This window comes from Sebastes umbrosus, chromosome 17 (genome assembly GCF_015220745.1).
Source record: "Sebastes umbrosus isolate fSebUmb1 chromosome 17, fSebUmb1.pri, whole genome shotgun sequence".
In the NCBI taxonomy this organism is placed as follows: Eukaryota; Metazoa; Chordata; class Actinopteri; order Perciformes; family Sebastidae; genus Sebastes; species Sebastes umbrosus.
This window is the reverse complement of record NC_051285.1, coordinates 6,572,611-6,594,544: the sequence shown is the minus strand read 5'-3', so window position 1 is coordinate 6,594,544 and position 21,934 is coordinate 6,572,611. Positions and strand designations below refer to the sequence as shown.

General features: G+C 40.2%; 1 protein-coding gene and 1 long non-coding RNA gene across 2 annotated transcripts in view; one reads left to right on the top strand and one right to left on the bottom strand.

Moving 5' to 3' along the window:
• zbtb16a (zinc finger and BTB domain containing 16a) overlaps positions 1-21,934 on the bottom strand; it is a 173,389-nt gene that overhangs the window by 35,236 nt on the left and 116,219 nt on the right. The gene's annotated exons all lie outside the window — the stretch shown is intronic.
• LOC119475211 lies at positions 1,929-19,998 on the top strand. The gene is made up of 3 exons (XR_005203735.1): positions 1,929-1,939; positions 3,733-3,739; positions 19,916-19,998. It is a non-coding gene; the product is annotated as an uncharacterized LOC119475211 (long non-coding RNA).

Genomic DNA, 21,934 nt, shown 5'->3' with positions numbered 1-21,934 from the left:
TTGAGTAATGTTTGCTGAAATCTACGGTTCCCATCCATTTCAGGAAATTACTGAGGCTTTTTCCAACAATGAACCTATATATCTGTGACCTATTTTGAAAGAATTACGTCTTCAGTGTCGGGAAATAGGCTGCGAGCCTCAGATGGGGTCAGGAAGTATTGACAGAAGACATTTTAAAGGCGTTTGTCGACACCAAGAAAAATATATAGCCTGTAAAAATACACCAACTAAAATGCAATAATTCATTTCAGTTAGCCATACAGGACATGTATATAGAGAAAGAAAAATCTGTATTCTTATAACCTGGAACCCTGGAAGGTTTTTCCGATCTTAAAAATGCCTCCCATTCACCTTCAACAACCTCAAAAAGGAAAAAGGAAGCTCAATCCCTTCTTCCTCTGCACGACTGCAGTGGATATAAATTCTGAAATGTCAGAAGAATTTATTTACCAGCATGTGTTTGTTTTTTTCCACACCGCCATGCTGACTGTAAAGATCATAAACGATGCAAGCTGGGAATTAATGTCAACGTGAGAAACCCCACAAACCCCGGCAAAGCCCTTTATCGTGATTTACAGTCGCACCGCTGGCCCCTTCTTGTTGTGGACTCGCGGATCATTTACAAAGACGGACCTTGCTTGCCATCCAATCCACCCCCACCAACACCATCACCCCCGACATCCCCTCCTCACCCACCACCACCACCACCACCACCGGAGCACCCACCCACCCCACCCTCCAATCCCCACAAATCCGATTTAATCAGACAACTTGTGCAGTGTGGCTCGGAGTAAGAAAAAGGATAATTAGTAAACAGAGGAGCTACTCGCCAGGCTTCATTGGCATTCGCACCGGGTTACTGTGTCGCATTTAAAATGCAGTCTGATGAAGTCTACAGAATCAAACCATTTGTTACTCCTATTGAGGAGGCTTCGGGCTACTGGCAATTAAATTGGAATTAGCGCTGGGGAATGAGATACGGCAGATTCATACCAAGGAGAGGAGGGAGGGAGGGAAAAGGAAACAGAGGGAGTTCTCTGTCTGGACCTGGCTCTGCTCTACACTGGGTCAAATCTGGAAGTGATTTGGTTTCTTTTACTTCTGTTTACTTCCTGCATGACTTCAGTTATCATTTTTAGAACCACCAAGCCCCTGAGTGTAAGGCCAAGCAAATATAAATGGGTGGCTTTGAGTGTCCATAATATCTGAGGGCTTTAATGAGTATAAATATAGCGGGTAAAAACAAACATGTGACTGCACTTAGTCTGAGTCTTTGAGGGAAGAAACAAAGAGATGCCATTTGCTCTGCCACAGCTGACTGGGCACAGTGGAGCTCAGCATGGAGAGAGTGCTGGTCCACTGGCAGAGGGAGGAAGAGAGAGGAAGAAGGGATAGATGGATGGATGGAGGGAGGGAGGGAGGTGGGGGGGGAGATAAATGAAGTGGAAATGAGAGGGAACAGCTCCTGTGCTACAGCTGGCCTCCCTAACTCTCAGCCAGCCTGGCCATGACAACTGGCTTGCTCTTCCTCAGCCAGTCGGGGAGGGGCCCCGCTTCAACAGGAGGGGCCCGGCCTGGGATGAACTGGTAAAGGGCCAGCAGGGGCCAGCAGGGGCCAGTGAGGTGGACTTGCATTCGCACAAATATAAGTTGTTGTTGTGATAATGCAGGCTATAAACATGGGAACATAATCATACCAAAAACCACTGCTATCAGGCTGTTCTTATACAGCTGTAATTTGTATATAGGCTATTCCACAAAATCAATGCGTATGTAATCTACGTATTTGTCAACTAGGAAGTATAAAGAGTGACAAACGGCGCATAGGAAGGAGGTCGGAGTGGATGGGTGGGTGAAAAAACACCGGAGACAGGTGTTCGTACCCTGTGTGAAACCAAAGTCAACGTTGATTTATTTGTCACGTAACTTACATACTTAAGTAACGCCACTTCCGCTGTTATTTTAACCCAAACAACAATCTTTTCCTGAACGTAACCAAGTAGTTTTGTTGTCTAAACCTAACTAAGTTGTTCCCTGTGTGGAGTGGAAATTGACACAGGCGTCACATGTTGCTGGAAATTTGTAGGAAAATCATTTTTTATAAGATGTCATACGAACCGTTGTGAGGATGAGGATACGTTGATGCTAATGAGCTGCATTATGGGAAATTCACGATCAAAGGATTTCGGAGGTTGACCCATATTGGGACTAAAAGCCGGAGTATCTCTGCCTGAGCTGCAGCAATTTTGACAGTTTGTTGAAAATTAATTTCATCATTTTATTGTACATTATGGGATGATTTGAGGATTTTCTTATTTGATGAAATGCAAAAGCAAAAAGACAGAAGCTGGAGTGGTTGTTGAAGTATTTAGGACTAGAGCTGCAACGATTAATCAATTTAACTATTAAATTAATTGCCAACTATTTTGATAATTGACTAACGATTTGAGTGATTTGATAAGAAAAAAGCTTCTTCAATGTGATTATTATCTGGCTTCTTTATGATAGTAAATAGAGTTGTGGACAAAACAAGACATTGGAGGACGTCATCTTGGGCTTAAAGAAACACTGAAAGACATTTTTCACAATTTTATGACATTTTATAGACCAAACAACTAATCGATTAATCGAGAAAATAATCAACAGATTAATCGACAATGAAAATAATTGTTAGTTGCAGCCCTATTCAGGAGTGCCAATTATATTTCTAAAGCCCAGCTCAGCTTTCTATGTCAAATATGTTTGTTATATTTGTTTTGTTTATCCCCTTGACATGATAAGTGTGTACACACACATGTACTTATGTTATATTATGGATACCTTGTTTGTGCTTTTGGCTGTTTGGTCATTGTTTATGAATGTTGAAAAGGAGAAGTGTCTCATAAGTCCTTGCATAACACTAAAATAAAGGAATAAATCAAATCAAAATCAGTCATACAACATGCATTTAACACATTGTTGCATGATATGTATATATAGTATATGCATATGAAAGTATGCATTTGCAAGTGCATGTTTTTTAATGTCTATACAAAGAGATGCAGTGCGTCTATTCTATATGACAACATGTCACCTGCACTAATACCTGTACATTTAATAACCGTGGCTAATAGAACATTACTAAGTCGCTGCTGAATTGAAATTTAATTTTCATTGCGACCTTTCTGAAATTACAAAAAGCTAAATGTGCTTTTAGAGAGAAAAAATAGTAAGTGAGATGATCATTACAAAGTGTGTGTCTGTGACCACATAAATGCACATATGCACTCAAATGCTTCATTCTCAAGGTTAAATACAAAGATGTTGTTCAAGCGAAGTCCATTACTGCAGGGAAACCAATGAAAATAAATGACATGATTCAGTGGGAGGTTCGAGTATCCCACGGAGAAATTTGCGCAGCTCGGTCATTTGTATCCCCAGTTTTCTCCACATAAAATGCTCAATTGTGTGTTTACAGATGAAGCACCACATTTGAGTGCAGTCCTATTTTTCTCTTTAACAGGAAATGGAGACATTTTCACTCTAAATATATCAGTGGATCTGCCGGCTGACGTAAATCCCCGTCACCGAGATTAATGATCTTGAACATGGAAAAAAAAAAAATCCTCTCAGATCTTATTCTGAGAAACTGATTCACTGAGTGCATCAATAATACAAATGTAAACTGTGTACATTCACAAAAGAAAGATTTCAGCTTTGATACCAAACCACTGAGAGGAGAAAATGACTCAGATCTGCAGTCTAATATAACTTTTCTTTAGAGTTGAATATGACAAGATTACAAAGGGAGAGTCCCGTTCAAAAAGAGCCAAAAATATCCCCTCACGTTGTGTTTCACATACAAGTTAATTACTAGAAGGCAACTTTCCATGTTGCTGAACTGCTGATTGAAGAACTCTGACTGTTTTAACACTTGCATCATTTCCTTCCTCTGTGATCACCGTCTCCTCTCGTACAGCCTTTTAAAAGAAATCCCCCAACATCTTGTCCACTATTTTGTTGTTGTTTTGTATTCTGTCTAAAATAACTTGTATTTCCACCCTGCCTCATATATCATTTAAAAAGTAAGAAGTAAGCGTAGCTGGTTTATTTCCAGATATTAAAGATGATATCAACCCACACTCACCAAATGAAATACAGATAGGAAAACAGCTTTTACTTTGAGCAATGCATATGGTAAAGATGATGATAGGAAAGGTTGTTCTTATTTTAAATCATTTATAGGTAGAAAAAATATCATTTCCTATGACGTTTAAAGTGGAAGCAGGAAATATAGAATCACCTGTTGGGTTGATGGATACTTTGTGCCACATTTACAATCGTGATAAGTCATATTTGTTTCTATTCAGTTTTATTAAATACTTGATTCTTATTGGTCAGTTACGGCATCTACGGTCTGTTATTTCTTTATAACAGCTGCTATGGACGCAGTTTGGATTTCCATACCAGTGATAGGACTATTTTTTTAGAGGAAGCAATAAAATCATTTTTAAATCAATATTCTGTGTCAAATCATTGCTGTCTTTAGTAAGTAGCCATGTAATGGGCAGAATAATGTGCAGCAAGTGGGTCACTGTTGCAAAGTGAACTTCTTCAGGGTTCATTTTGCGATAATGACCAGCTCGCTGTACATTATTCCTTACATAGAAGTCAAATAAATGAGAAACTATTTCACAGAAGAAGTGAAATGTGTTCATAAAGTACCAGCTTTGTCTTTATATTATTATTTATATTATATTATTATTGGTGCTTCCTGCTCTTCCTCCTGTGCAGACGCTTCGCTGAGTTGCTCTTCGCTTTGCTTTCTTTTTATCATTGCTATGCTTATCTTTCGCTACTAAATTTTTGGAAAACGGGTCCTGGATACTTACAAATCACTGGGAGTTTAATTTATGAAAGAAACTGAAGGCTACCACTATTTTAAAAACTGTTTTACTTTGTGAGCGTGGCCTATCAGCAGCACAAGCCTGTACTATAGTGAACGGGAGCGAGGTGCTTGGCTAAAGCTAATCAGCAGCAAGATGCCTCCCTTCTCCACGGATGACTACTACAAACTTCTACAGAAGATAGCAGTGCTGGAAACAAAGATTATCCGGCTCGAAGTGAATGCGGAGGTGAATGGACTATGTGGGAATGAAACCACTCTACCACTGACTCAAAACAGTGAACTGGAACAGGCTAATAGAAAGCTAATTAGCACCAACAAGACCACCAAGAATCAAGAAGGGGGCAATAAATCGACTAGTAGTCCTCCCTGGAACGCTCTTGGTGCAAAGCCAAAGCGTAAATCATGTCCCTGGGAAATGGGAGGAAAACTTACAGGCAGAACCCAGCACCCTCAGATATATGATGCGACCGGCTGGCCTGCATTAGCATCCGAGCATAGTGCCTCATCAACCCCTGTACAAAGTAAGGTCCAACCGTGGACAACTGTGAAAGGAAGGATGAGTAACAAACCTCCCCAACAAAGAAGTTTGCAACTGGAGAACAGATTTGCTCCACTGTTGCAGGACCCTGGATCTCGATCTGATGCCCTGGATAATCTCAACTCTTCACACAGCAGGGTAAGAACCAAAAGCAACTCTGAAGGTAAAAGGCTACAGGGAAAGCTAACAACTGGGCCTCAAACTCAAACTCTGATTGTGGGTGATGCTGCTGTTAAAGATGTGAAAAGCATGTGGAGTAAAGACATCAAAGTACTCTGTTTTCCCAAAGATATGGTCTCTGATCTGGCAGAAAGAATCCTGGATATTGTGACTGCACACCCAAATGTGAAAAATGTGGTATTGCACATTGGGTCGAATGATGTTGTGAAGCAACAGTCTGAAGTGCTGAAACGGGACTTTACTGGTCTGCTAAACACGGTCAGCTCTGTGAATGCTCAGGTGTTTATCAGTGGACCCCTGCCGCCAATCAGAAGAGGAGTCGAGAGATTCAGCAGGTTGCTGGGACTGAACACATGGCTTTCAACAGCATGCAAATCCCACTCAGTGCATTTTATTGACAATTTTAACTTTTTTTGGGACCGCAGACATCTCTTCAAGGCAGATGGACTCTGCCTAAACAAGTCAGGAGTAAAATTGTTCAACTCCAACCTATTCTACTTACTGCGTCATTCATCTGTTCCCTCTGCCAAGGACGCGAGACAAGAGGAATCACCACTGGAGGAAGACACAACACAATGTGCCAGGGGACCTCAAGGAGAATCATTTCACCCCCCACCACAAGCCAGCCCTGGGATACAGCAGAGACAAGAGGAGGCGTCCTCATCCTCGCTTATCACCCTTTCTCCCTCCTCCCCCCTCTTGGAGTTCACTGACCACATGAAGGAGCTGGTCAATGCTGGAACTAAACTTACTCCCCGCCCTACACCCATTTTCTCTCCCATGATCCCCCCACGAGGTCGACCTCGAACAACTTTGGCACTATCTCCACAAGCACGACACCTACCACCTCCATCCCCTCCACAATGGAATCAGCCTCTGTCTCCGCAGTCTGATAAGGATGTTCCTTTACAAAATGTTGCAAGCACAGATTGATATGTGCTGGGTCCAGGCTTCAAGGCTAATGATACACGTGACTGTTTCCAGGAAAAGCTGGGGCCCTGTGTGATGAGAGCTTCTTCTATCTCAGTTCTAATAAGTAGTAGAAAAAGAATGGTGAATCTGCAAAGAAACAGGAAGATTTTTACTGATTGTGCTAATTTATCAAATTTAGCATTGATTCCTTGCCAGCCAAACCATGTCCCAAAAAATAATAATAATGCTTCTAGCACATTAAAGCTAGCCCTGTTAAACGTCAGGTCTTTGGCAGGAAAAAGTTTTTTAATCAATGATTTTATTATTGAGCACAAGCTTGATTTTATGTTTTTAACTGAAACTTGGTTAGACCAAAATAACAGTGCAGCTGTTCTTATCGAGTCAACTCCTCCCAACTTTAGTTTTATGAGCGAAGCTAGAATGCATAAGAAAGGAGGTGGAGTTGCCATATTGTTTAATGATTCTCTCCAATGCAAACAGATATCTTATGGACATTTTGCTTCTTTTGAATATGTCGCTCTTCAGCTGAACTCCTCTTCTCGAGCTTTGTTTCTCAATATCTACAGGCCACCTAAATACTGTGCAAACTTTTTTGATGATTTTACTGAACTGCTGTCTGTAATTTGTGTTGACTTTGACTGTGTAGTCATTGTTGGTGATTTTAACATCCATGTTGACAACCAACAGGACAGAGGGGCCAAAGAACTGTGTCAGGTTCTTGATAACTATGGAATGAGTCAGCATGTGACAAAGCCCACACACAATAGGGGACACACTTTGGACTTAATCATATCAAAGGGCCTGAACATTTCCAAGGTTGTAGTGATGGATGTTGCTCTGTCTGATCATTCATGTGTATTCTTTGAGAGTACTCTTCCTGTGCACAGGAATGATAAGACAGAGGTAATCACAAAAAGGTATATCACTGAAAATACCAGTGATCAATTTGTTCAGGCTTTCTCTTCCACACCCACCCTCCCCTGGACCTCTGTCAATGAGCTTGTAGATAATTTCAATTCTAAAATGACAAATGTTATTGATACCATTGCACCCACCACGGTGAAGATTGTCTCTGGTAAGAAAAAATCTCCATGGAGAAATACCATGTTGGTAAGAAATGGAAAAAGAGAGTGTCGAAAAGCTGAACGCCAGTGGCGGAAAACAAATCTACAAGTTCATTATGACATCTATAAAGAGAGACTTTGCATTTATAATTCAGAACTGAAAAATGCAAGGCGGTCCTTCTTCTCTGACATCATCACCAAAAACAATAACAATGCACGTGCCCTGTTTGCTACTGTCGACAGGCTAACAAACCCTCCTGTGTCAGTAGCCTCTGAACTTTTATCCTCCAGGGCCTGCAATGAATTTGCTTCCTTTTTTACAGAAAATATTCACAAAATCAGACAAGCAGTCACTTCCTCCATAGCAGGTACGGGATGTTTGTTTCCCCTGCGTCCACTTAAACCTGGTGCAAATACCATGACACAGTTTTATCCAATAAATCAGACATACCTGGAGGAAATCATACAACATCTAAAATCCTCCTCATGCTGCCTTGACATTCTGCCAACAGGCCTTTTCAAAAAAGTATCAGATTGTATGGTCTCAGAGCTTTTACAGATTGTTAATGCATCTCTTGTTTCAGGAGTGTTCCCACAGGCCCTGAAAACTGCTGTCATCAAACCACTCCTCAAAAAGAACAATCTGGACTCATCAATAGTAAATAATTACAGACCGATATCAAATCTTCCATTCTTGTCTAAAATAATTGAAAAAACAGTTTTTCAAAAATTAAATAGCTTTCTGGCACTAAACAACTCTTTTGATGTCTTCCAGTCAGGTTTTCGACGAAACCACAGCACTGAGACTGCTCTTGTTAAGGTCTTCAATGACATCCGATTGAACACAGACAGTGGTAGAACTACGGTTTTAGTTTTACTGGATCTCAGTGCTGCATTCGACACGGTTGACCATAATATATTACTAGACCGACTGGAAAACTGGGTGGGTATTTCTGGCATAGCACTCAGCTGGTTTAAATCCTACCTAAAAGACAGGGACTTCTTTGTGTCTATAGGTAATTGTAAATCTGAGCTGAACAAAATCACATGCGGAGTTCCCCAAGGCTCCATCTTGGGGCCTCTTTTGTTTAACATCTACATGCTCCCACTGGGTCAGATTTTTGAGAACAACAAAATAAATTACCATAACTATGCAGACGACACACAAATTTACATAACTCTATCACCAGGAGACTACAGTCCAATACAAGCACTGAGTGAGTGCATTGAACAAGTCAATAATTGGATGTGCCAGAATTTTCTTCAGCTGAACAAAGACAAAACTGAGGTTGTAGTTTTTGGAGCCAAAAAAGAAAGATTAAAGGTTAGTGCTCACCTACAATCTGTGATGTTAAAAAGCTCAGACCAAGCCAGAAACCTTGGTGTAGTCATGGACTCAGACCTGAGCTTTAACAGCCATATTAAGACAATTACAAAGACAGCCTTCTATCACCTGAAGAATATAAGAAGAATTAGAGGACTGATGTCTCAGCAGGATTTGGAAAAACTAGTACATGCATTTATCTTCAGCCGACTTGACTACTGTAACGGCGTCTTTACCGGTCTTCCTAAAAAATCGATCAGACAGCTGCAGCTGATTCAGAACGTTGCTGCTAGAGTCCTCACTAAGACCAAGAAAGTGGATCACATCAGTCCAGTTCTGAAGTCTCTACACTGGCTGCCTGTCTCTCAGAGAATTGATTTCAAAATACTGCTGCTGGTTTACAAAGCACTAAATGGTTTAGGGCCAAAATACATTTCTGATCTTCTGCTGTGTTATGAACCATCCAGACCTCTCAGGTCATCTGGATCAGGTCTGCTTAGTGTCCCCAGAGTCAGAACTAAACATGCAGAAGCAGCATTCAGTTTTTATGCACCAAATATCTGGAACAAGCTCCCAGAAACCTGCAGGACCGCTCCAACTCTCACTTCTTTTAAAACAAAGCTTAAAACTTTCCTGTTTGTGGGTGCCTTTTATTCTGACACTGCACTATAACTTTTACTCTTTTGAGTTTTATGCAATTTTAGCTTCTATCCTAGCTTTTATTTTTAGCTTGTTTTTATTTTCTAATCTTTAATGTTTTAATGTTTTTATGTTTTTATAACTGTTTTAATTATTTCTTAATGTTCTTTTGCATTTTGTCGCAATGTTCTTGAATGTTTCTGTAAAGCACTTTGAATTGCCCTGTTGTTGAAATGTGCTATACAAATAAAATAAAGCTGCCTTTATATGTTTTCAGGTCATTATTTTATAACACATATTTCCACAATTGTTATGATTCTATTCAAGTTCTTTTGCCATTAAAAAGGAAACGGAGGGCTTCCTCTGGTTATTTATTATAATATAGGTATTTATTTAAAGGAGGATTTCTTGGCAGAAATGGATTATAATATTAATAAGTATGTTTTTTTTAGTGTATAATCACCAGAAAATAAGAATCGTGTTTTCGTTAGCTTAGAATGATCCGTCTATATCTACGTAGGGAGCTCTCTTCACAGAGTCCACCATGCTTCTACAGTAGCCCAGAACGGACAAACCAAACTCTGTTTAGTTTTCCTGCTCGGGCCGGAGTCGATAACGTTACTCACTCCCGTCACCGCCACTCTCTCTCTCTCTCGCTTCACCACTCACTTCCCACATACACTCTATGAACTGAATGAAGTTGTAATCTGCAACCTCACCGCTAGCCACCAGATCCCAAACACTTCCTTTCCTTTAAGTGATGTTATGAGTTTTTATGCTGTTTTAAATTTAGCCTTAACAGCAAAGTGTGTGGTGGTGGATGTGGGGGACAACCCAAACTCTGTTTAGGGCCTGAGAAAGGCTTGTAACAGCCCTGTCTACTACTATTTTTCATAGCCTTTTGATCCAGAGTTTGAGATTTGGGGATTTTGGCTAGTTTGTTCATTTATTACTCTAAACGTGCAGCTTCATCTCAATTACAGCTACATAATCTTAAATAAAAGTTTAGCATTCACAGGACACTTTCTACTTCAAATAAAATAAGGGTTTGTGGGCCAGACAGACTGGGAGTGACTTACCCAGCTCCACCCAAACCCTGTCAACCTCCCGTCACCCCCCACCTTTACCCCCTGTCCTGCAATGGAATTTCAAATCTCTCCTCGCCTTCCCAGGATTTATTGTTCTCACTGGCCATCTGGACAGTGGGGGCAGACAATGTAAAAGGAAAAGGGGGCTTGGAGGTGGGGGGACGGGGTTGCAAACCCACATTAGTCACAGGCTCTTAGGTCCTTCGGCCCGTCCACACACACACACACACACACACACACACACACACACAAAAAGGCTGAAGCCAAATGACCCCAGCTCCCCCTCACTGTGGCTGCTGACATCGTCTTTCCTGCTGGACAAAAGGCTTTTAGCACCTCGCTCTACTGTCCTAACCACAACACACACTCAGCACCGTCTAACACAGACACGCCGGACAGGATAGGGTGTTTGTTTTGTTTTCTCAGACGGCTTGGGAAGAAGGGAAGGGAGGAGGGGAGGGGTGGGAGGAAAAAAAGAACCGAGGATGAGGGGTGTTGGGGGTTTGGGAGACGGAGGCTATCTGGTGTAAGTTTAAAAAGAAGAGCAAATCATACGTGAATGCTCGGGGAAAAGCATGGCCAAATCGCTCCTGAATGATAAAGGTGTTAGGTACAATGCTTCTCGGGCCGGCTTAATGTAGTTACCGTAGGGCTTTTGTTGGCTGGTAGCGGAGGATGAGTACAGGGGTGGAGGTCTGACAGGAAAGTCACAGTGCACTACAAGCCTCTTTTGTTGGGGAGGTTTGCATTTAACAGGAGGTGTTTGCTACCGAAGAAATGCTGCGGAAAGCAAATGAAGGCTGCGTCCTACTCGTGCTGCAAAAGAGTCGCCGACACGCCACGAGGAAGCGGCGTGGGCCTTTACATCGCAGCGCTGCACAGTCCATTCTCTGACACGATCAGGAGTTGAACACACTACGAGAGAAATAATTACATCTCGATGAGATGCTGCGTAGAGAGCAACGGCCTCCGATAAAAACACTCCTATTGTGAACTGTATCACCGCGTATCAAACAATTATCAGTACAAAAAGCTAAAGGACATAGGCTCAAACACCACAGCAGAGCATTAAGAGCTGCTATTCACGGCCTTAATGCAACAGTGAAAGTGAACAACAGATTGCACTCAAGATGAGCGATGTGAACCCTCAGACAGAGTTTGAGACGGTGCAATAAGTAGCTAAATTAGTAAGCAGTAAGCAGCGGGATTAAATAGTAATACAAGCATCAGCGAGCGGTACTCGAGAGGAACCTGAACAACTCCAGATATTTTTAGAGTAGAGTAGAGTCCATTAAGACTTAAGGGGAGGCACCCAAGGGGGAATAGGGTAGAAATGTTAACTAATAGATATCACTAGAATCGTCCCCAGTAAGACCTTTACCTCTAAGTTTTCTGAAATTCTATGTTTAAATATGCAAATGACGCATTATCTTATGAAATATGTGCTAATTTTCATACATTTCCAGATTAGAAATCAGATCATGGGATGAAACCAGGCTCAAAATTCTTGTCCATTTTGTTGACATATTAGAGTCAAAGGTTTTTACAGAATAAATGTCTTTTTATCACTTCATAAATCAGTGAATACAGTCAACAGCCATAAGAAATCAATTTTTTTTAAGGAATATAATGTTCTATAAATGAGGCTATGAATGTTATATGAACAAACCCCTCTGTAAAAACCTTCAGAATATAGATGGGAATAAAACTGGAAGGTTTGGTGGATGTAAGTGAGATTTCTGGCTCAGAGTCTGAGAAAAACCTCACTTTGAGAAAACGGCCTTCAAAGATATGGACTATAATATTTCATACATTTTGAAGACACTCCAGGGGAATAGGGTAAAACATAGCTAATAAATATCACCATGAAACTTCCCCAGTTGAATAAGACACGTTTTTTTTAAATGTAATGTTTAAATATGCAAATGAGGCGTTATCTAATACTAACTTTTGGTGAATTTAGGAGAAATCTACAGACGCAAATAGACAAAGTAGTAAAATAAACACTTAAATGTGTATTTTGGATGTTTTCTTTCCACTAGTCTGAAAGACGACGTGTTATGGAAGCAAAATAGCCCAAAATATCTAAATAGACTAGTGCATGAAAATGAAAATGAATGCATGTTTTTGCCTCAACAAAAAATGATGGGTTATAGGTTAAAGGTGTACAGACGAGGACTACCGGCGTCATACTAAATTGTGATTAATATCAGAGTTTTGCGGGGAAAAATGATTACGTTTTTAGAGAAAGTTGGTCAAGAAAAGCTTATATCAGAATTGTTATTGTCTGATTTCTTTCTCAAAATTACTTTATTTTAGATTTCTGAATATAAGCTCATATCGATTTTTGTGCAACGATCCTCGTGGGTAAAGGTTAACTCCATGCACGAAACCTTACAGTGGTTACAGTTCATATGTTTGTTTCATATTCAGATATTGCATATATATAGTTTGAAATTACCTGCCCACACGCCAATTAAAGTGTAAAACTAAACTCAAACATCACTAGAGTCATCTGCCTGAAGATCAGCTGCAGCAGCAACATTATATTTACTATAAAGGCAGTATGTTGAAATGGCTGCAGTGTTTCATCAGCTGGTTTATTTCCAGAAAGCCATTTTGGGCGTAGTGGAAAATTGAAAAGTGGACATTTCGGTAATTTGGGCTGGTGATTCAAATGAAGTGAGAAAAAAAAAAAACAGACTCAATTTAATTAGATTTAATAAATAGACTCAGTAATTACAAACTACACCGCGGCGTGTTTTAAACACAAAAGTCTAAAACAAAACAAAAACCTAATGATTCATATCATTTTTAAGGCCCCATTTGTGTGAAACATCTGGCGGATAACATTCACTTACTGTGATGCATGTGTGTGAAGTTAAACTGGTGATTATAGGTGCTAAAAAGGCGCTCAGGTGGGTTTACTGCATCCCACAGGAGACTACATCTAAGCAATTTAAAATATGCATTCATTTGTTCATTTTATGTGTCCATTTCCATCGAACTGCACATTTACATTTGCTTAAAGTGCTTTTTAAAGCCGTTTCCCAAACAAGTGGTGAATGAATGCAATAAAGGGGAGTTCAGGCAGCTGTGACCTTGGAGCCAAACTGCGAGCGGCCGACATGACTTTGTGGGTTGGAAGGAAAGCCTTTATTTATAGATCAGCTGTGTGTCGATCAAACTCCATCGAGGGGAAAACGGCAACCGTCGGAGAGGAGGAGGAGGAGGAGGAGGAGGAGGGAAAGTGAGTGTGTGTTGCTGGGAGGGTTGCTTTTTGAAGAACTAATACAGTGGTGTGCCTCAATCTCACTTAATTCCATTTAAAGGAAATTGATTTGGAGGTTGGGGGGGATGCAAGGGGAGTGCACAGGGCTGCTCTCTCTCTCTTTCTCTCTCTCTCTCTCTGTCCATTACTATTGTGATGAAGTCTTGGCCTTGTTTCATTCATTCGTGTCCTTTGGTGTTGCTACATTACATGCAGCAGTGTGCAGCTGTTGTGCTATGATATACAGTAATAAGGGAAAACTTTAATGATCCCTGCAGGGGGGAAGTGGCTCACCGCAGCAACAAGTAGCAGGAAAAAAGATGGAACATAAATATTAAAACAGAATATAAATAAGGAATTTTGCAGCCGACCGGGGTTATGCAGCATAAATACATGCAACTAGTATCAACACTGGAACATGTGCATGAGAAACTACAGGAGCAGGATGGAAAACATGATTCTGTTGTCTGCAGAACTCCCACTACAACATGATCACATCACTTCTAGACAAGTTATTAAAATACCTGGATTATTTTTTTATCTCACAAATCAAATCTTTTATTTCAACTCTATTTTTTTAAATCAAAACATTCTGGAGAATCTTAAAATGATTCATCTTCACGCACCAAATTTTTATGTATTTATAACTGTTGCTCATCTTAGAAAGTTCCTTGCTTGTTATGTGTCAAATATTGGATTCAAGTTCAATAAAAAGCCTATCAAAAACTTTAACTGCATGTATTCATGGATAACTCTCTCACTATAGAGGTTTGAATTGGGATTTGTAACACAGATTGATTTTAAAAATGCGGACAGGATCCAAAATAGTGTTGATATATTTTTTTAAATCAGCTTTTTTTGTGTGTTTTTGTTCTCTCCTACTGCACATCCTTGCTTTTACTTGTGTGGTTTTCATTTTTTTTTTTAAATATATATACATTTTTAATGAGAATTATTGAAGGGAACATGAAACCCAAGATTTTCATTTCCAACGACGGCTTCGTTTGTATTGTTGTGCATATGATGAATAAAGAAACTTTACTTTACTTGACTTTATCCCTTACTGCTATAATGACCCAGTATATCCAGCTATACATACATTATCAGATTATTCTTTTTTTCCTGTTTAAAACATTCTCATTATATCATAAATATTAGGGCATAAATAAAGTTTTCCTTTTAATGGTTTAGGGAAATGTTGTAACATAAGCAGGGTTATTATCGTAAACTAAAACTGAAACTAAAACAAAAATAAGCAGTGAAAAATATTGTTAATAAATGATATCCTTGAAGAAAAACTAAAACTAAACTGAACAATATTGCCTGGTTAAAAAAAATTCTAATTTTAGTTTTTTAGCTATTGTGACGTTGAACCACAGAAACTGAACAGACTTGACCTTCCAGTAGACGGCGCTACGATGCAATCGCTTCACATCGCAAACTAAAGTAGCGCGAAGATTAAACATTAAACATTATGGCTATTCCTACACAGTTCTCCAACCAAATATTCTATATGTACATACTTCTGAGACATTATAGCTGTCCCTAACAAAAACAAACTAGAATTAAATATATTAAAACTAAAACAAAACCTCTCTGAAATTAAACTAAAACTAGAAAACACACTCTGAAAACTAATTAAAAATAAACTAAAATGAAAAGAAAACTAAAATAATATAAAAAACTACTTGAAAATTCAAAACTATTAGAACCTTGATTATAAGATGTATTTTATTCACATTTCAGTGAATTACATGGCAGCACCTGATTAACATAAACACCCAAAACAGTGCATTATTATTATTATTATTATTATTATTATTATTATTATTATTAACATATCTTTATTGCTGCAATGGCCCAGTTTCCCCATTTTATTAATTTAATAATAAATACTGGTCAATTCCCTTTTAATGGTGTATGAGAATATTGCATTATGATCTAAACTTTATTCATATTAAAGTGAATTACGTGACAAAAGAGGACTGTTCCAGAAACACTAATCTCTTAGTACATACTGTATGCTACCATTACATTATGTCTCCATAAACCAGGAAGTTACTCCCTGAGCTCCCTGTACAATTCATCCAGTTTGAACTGACGACTCCAATCAGAGGAGAACAAACTGGACATGCACACATTAATACATGCTCATCCACTCCTCACACTAAGCCAATATTTCATTTCTGTATGACAAAGGAAAAAAAGAAAAGAAACTGGTAGCACACACATCAAAATCGTGGCTTTGATTCGATTCCTATCTTCATCTTTTCCACCAGGGAACCCCACTTATCACAATATCACTGGGCAGCTTGTAGATTCAGTCATTTCGCTGCATGCACGCTCAGGCAGATGAGAGCAGAGGAGGTTCATGTTTTCCACATTTGTACGAGAAAATCAAAGGCAGCTGAGAAACTCGGCGAGGCTCAAACGCTCCTCAGACAGAAAGGGAGAGAGAGGAGAGAAAACAAGTGCGTTCAGTGCCAGGACTGTTAACAACCACCTGTACGTGTGCCCACCTGTGGTTTCTAAAATAGCTCACACAAAGAGCCCGCACCCGGGAGGAATTAAAACTAATCCTAAAATAATCTCTGAAAATATAAACTCAAAGACAAAGAAATGGTGCAAAAATACAGATGTATCACTCCTCATATGTCTACAATTTCAAATCCAAAAAAATGCTGCCAAATTCCGCTGGGTTAAGCTGAATATTCTCACTCTCTATGATCAAATTGGGATTCACTGAAGGCAGAAATGAAATCATTACTAAAAGACCATCATCTTAAGCCTCCATCTCGGGGGAGAAGTGAGAAGCCTGCTGCCCCAGATTGCCTAAAAATGCAGATAAGAAACGATCCTGCACCAGAAATTGGTCCTGCAGGACTATTACATTGGAGAGATTAGTGGAAGATAATCATATAATGGCGATGATAGCACCGATCGCAACAAAACGACCCCATAAAGTCACCTCTGAATAAAGAACAGGCGATACAGATGAGTGGGAATAAAGCAGTAAAGTGCTTGTGCTGGGTAGCATGTGCGAGACAGCTGCTCTGGTGTGTGTGTGCAGGGCTCAGCGCTGCCTCTAACCAGCAGGGGGCGCTCCTCTGTCTCCACACACTCTCACTGGTTCCCACTGGAGAGCCAGAGCAACAGGGACGGGGAGAAGTCCTCATATGACCTTCCAGTTCACAGGAGTTTGCCTCCAGAAAGAAAAAAAAAAGCCTCTTATATGGTGTATGGTAAGACTTAACGGCCTCGGTGTCCACCGCTGAGACAGTTAATGGCTGAGAATGGAGATTAGAAAGTAGTTTAGAGGGTCAGGTGTTTGTTAGCCAGGCTCTGGGGTCAGCGAGGGTAAACGCTGTTTCACTAACATGCTGTTCTAATGTGGGCACAGACTGAGGAGGAAAGTCTTGTTAAATTCAGATGCATCACAACAAGCCGTGTTAACAAGAGCCTTCTCTCTAATATCAGCCTGGAGGACTGTTTTATCCTGCTGATGGTGTTAGATAATAACCCCTATTGGTCTCAGTGCATTTAGTCTTATTTTAAGATTTATCTGGGAATTAATATCTTGAAACAAGACAGTAAGAGGCGCATGACTGCCAAAGAAATGACTTTATAATGGAAAATTCTTTTAAAAAACCCCAGTTTAAACTCATTTCACTGGCAGAGTTTTATTAAAATAGGATTTTAGGGGTTAAATAATAGACTAAATTGCTGGTTAATATTAACCCCTCTGAGGTCTAAGCCATTTTTGGTCTCCTTTTGTAATAATGAATGTAGAATATCAAAACTGTAACGCACAATCATGACATTTGCATCGTTTTTTTCAGGACAAACTGGGCCTGAATATGAATATGTAAGCTGCAGTGATGTGACATGAATGTATAAATACTTGTACGACCGTAAAGACGAGAAGAATGAAACGTGAATTGAATCTCACAGAAATGTATTCAAACCAAACAGAGAACAATAAGGAATAAGATTTACTGTCGCTCCCGACACCTCAATAGAAAGCTACGGTGGTGATGAAGCAGCTGCAAGTTAAAGTAAGTCTCTACACTGTAACGTTCCTGAGATATTCTGTATGTATGTAACGCTCGGAAATTGACACGTGTTGTTAGACATTCGTAGGAAAACTAATGAAAAAGGAGGAATAATGTTTTTGTAAGATATCAAACGAACCGCTCTATGAGAATACGTTGCGTGCAAAGACCTAAATCAACAATGTGTTAGTCACTTAATCATCTCTTAATACTTGACAACTTCCCCTCCAGCCTTTGTTCCTACTAAGCACGTACAACTTGAAAAACAGCCCTCAAATATACACAGTAGTTTGACTTTTAAAAATGGCAAGGTGATTTTTTCAACAAAAGTTACTCAACATTATTTTCAGCTGATACATTTTGAGTGTTTACAGCAGCAGGACGGTGTATGTGGGACTGGTTTGTGATGTGTGAATAAGCCATACGAGGATTTGGCAACTCATCTTTTCACCTCTTGAAGCAGAAAGAGTCGGTGATGAGCCTTTTACTCGTTCCTTCACAATCATTAAGAATCATTAAGGATCTTAATGAAAGGCATTGAGAGATTTGTGCTTAATGGAAAACAATGTGTAACTTGTTGTTGACATCTTCCCACAGTATCTCCTTTGTGTCTGCTCCATCATCTCTATCTTTAGCTCTTCCTCTACCTTTCTGTCTCAAGGCCATATTTCTCCGTGGACAGAGCCCAGGAAATTATAGCGTGGGAGGGAGAGACCAGTCGCTCTGTAACCCAGACTCGCTGCTATAAATCCACACTTTTTTTTGAGAGGGGGGTTCTCCCACCTTGACCCCGTCGCTTCCTCGGTACATCTGGCCTTGCAAACAAGCCGACTGACACACACTCGACCGTCGCCAACACACACCAGACACAAACACAACCTCTGCTCGCACACTTGGGTGGGCAGGACACGCTGCAGAAACACAGCCAGCATCTCTTAACTCCGTACATGTGACTGAGCAGCGCCGCGTGGCCCACAATGGGCCGATCTGTCTGCGGAGACAACACACCCTCATCAAATTTCATTAAATGAGCACGAAATCTGGAAACACTGATCATGTGTTGTTGACAGAAATGATGCGAGCATTACATTCTTCCATCGCTAATCGAATAAAAACAGGTTTAACATTAAACACTCAGAGTGACTAACAGTCTCAAGCTGCCACCTGTTTTAAGCACTTCTTCCTCCATGGAAGGATTCTGCAGTAAAAAGTAAGTAAAGTAAAGAGTTACATTGACGCCAAGAAGATTTAGTTTGTAGTAGAAAATACTTGAAAAAGAGCAAACACTCCAAAGGAAGTATTTTCTTGTTCAAGAAGAATAGACAGTGATTTGTCCTCCAAATAAACTCCAGAAGCATCCATGCAACCAACCTGCAACTTTCTGTCCACGACAACAGATAGAAATCTAATAGAGACACACGAGTCATCAGCGAATGCTGGGTTGACAATAGGCGTCAACAGAGACAGACACAGTGGAGTCCCTTCTGTTCACTTAAAGGACCAGTGTGTAACAACTAAGGGGATCTATTGGCAGAAATGAAATATAATATTAATAAGTACGTTTTCTTTAGTGTATAATCACCTGAAATTAAGAATCGTTGTGTTTTCATTAGCTTAGACGGCCGCCATGTTTCTACAGTAGCACGGAACGGACAAACCAAACTCTGTCAACTTTTACTGCTTGTGCCAGAAACGATAACGTTACTTGCAGCCATCGCCGCTGCTCTCTCTCTCTCTTGCTTCACCACTCACTTCACACACACTCTACGCACATTCACGTTCTTGTTTTTGCGTCGGCCATCATAGCAATCCTACACATTTGTCACACAGTAGAATTTTAAATTTGCAACCTCACCGAAAAATACTGCCAGAGCCTACACATTGGTCTTTCAAACTTCAGATGTGTGTAATTAGTTTTTACATATTTACAAGCAAAAGTAAAGCAGCATAATTGTCCACTAACATGTTGATAAGAGTATTAAATTCTTAACAAATCTCCCTTTAAGGTACATTTTGAGCAGATAAAAAGTGTCCGATTAATTTGCGGTTAATCTCTATTAATCATGGACAAATAAATAATATAAATATTTTAATCGATGGACAGCTCTAATTTTGATTGATGGTTGCACCTCAGATGAAAGGTTGCATTTCACTCTATTTCTGCTGCAGCTGGTCGATGTTGATTCAAAGTGAGTTCTTAAAGTTCAAACAAAACCCACTTCTTTACATGTACTTGAATGGAGACGTAGATGTAGATGCATATAAAGAGACCCTGCATGTACTTATTGGTGAGGAACAAAGCACACAGACTCTGGTCTTCAGTGGTGGAATCCAAAGAGCTGCATTTTGGGATGTTTAAAAAGACGGACTTTCTCTTTTTTCTCCCTCCTTTTCTACCCTGTTTAAGATTCCTGGCCTTTCACCTGACCCCAGGCCTTAGCCAGGGGTGTTGGGGGAGCTGGTTGCTGGCGATGGTGGGGGTTAAAGTGTAATCCCGGTCCTGTGACCACAAAGGCTTGGCCCCTGAGGGCCAAGGACCAGCCACATTTTCTGAATTGCAATGTTATCCCTCAGCAAACCCTTCGGACCGACTACATATCAAAGGATTACATTTGCAGGGCTTTTCTGTCCACGAAGCCCAAAGTCTTCCCTCGATCGCTTTTAGTTTGCTTTTTGTTTGTGTAGGGAGGAGAAGATTAAAAACTTAAACTTTCTAAAGTCCAGTTTGAGAACTTGCCAACAGCCCCAGAAAGAGCAGAATAAGCCTTGTTTTCATTATATCAATGCCTCAGTCCAACCAGTCTTGCATCAATCTATTAACAAGAGTAATTGCCGAATAGCATCATTACAACTGACACATATTTTAAACCATTGAGATGCTGATATCTGGCTGCTAGTGTACCGCTAATTGCTTGCTTAAGTAATCCATTAAGGAGTGTTTCTACAACAGCTTGCATGCTCCATTATCATTAGTTTTATTCTGAGGAAACCTTAACAAACCCTTTTTAACAGCACCGCGGCTTGGCCCTGAGCGCCTCTTTGCATTTAAACCTAAAGAATTTGCTTTTTTTTTTTTTAAAAAGGAGCAACTTCAGAAGATAGAGAGAACTGAAGCGAAAGAGAGAAAAGGTTTAATTGACGCCTCCCCCATTTTCCCAGGGTGAAGACCAGAGGGGGGAAGGTTGGGGGGAGACAGGAGGACATGGGGGGGGGGATGGGACACTGCTCTCCTGGTGTTGCGACTGTACAAAAGGAAGCAGATTTGCAGAGGAGGTGACCCTTAACCTCTAAAGCTGCAGAGAGGGTCCTTGGTGGCCCCGGCACCACCCGATCAATCACCTCCCAGAGCCTGCTGGTCAGCCGGACTGTAAGGGGACACCGCGGCCGGACCAGCGGACCCTCCCCCAAACATTCCTCGGTAGGAAACTTTAGATGGGGGGGGGTTAACAAATGAAAGCTGAGCTGGTCAAGGTTTTTCAGTAAAAAATAAACTTAAATAGAACTTAATCTTCTTTGGCGTAAACTAAAAGTGAGTGTCAGGAATCCGTCTCCACTAATCTAAAATTATCAGTAAACAAGCGCTCCATCCACAGAGAGCCGACAATACTTCAACCCCTTCATCAAGCTGACCTGCATGCAAAACTCATCATTTTCTTTTTCACTGATTTTTTTTCCTGAAAAATGCCAGAATTTTCATCAAAAGCAGGCAAACTATTTGCAAATGATTTTTTTTTATCTTCTAAGAGATCAAAACAGTTGAATTTGCTGCTGCCAGTTTACAGTAAACACCTCTGCTGTTGATAGAAGTTCAGAACATGCTGATCAAAAAGTGAAGAAGATGTCAAATGATTAAAAATACCAAATAGCTGCGAAAGAAACACACAAACAATAAACTCTGGGTTTGCTCTGAACATTTTTATCAAGAGATTTTCACAAGACTTGTAGTCTAAATTACAC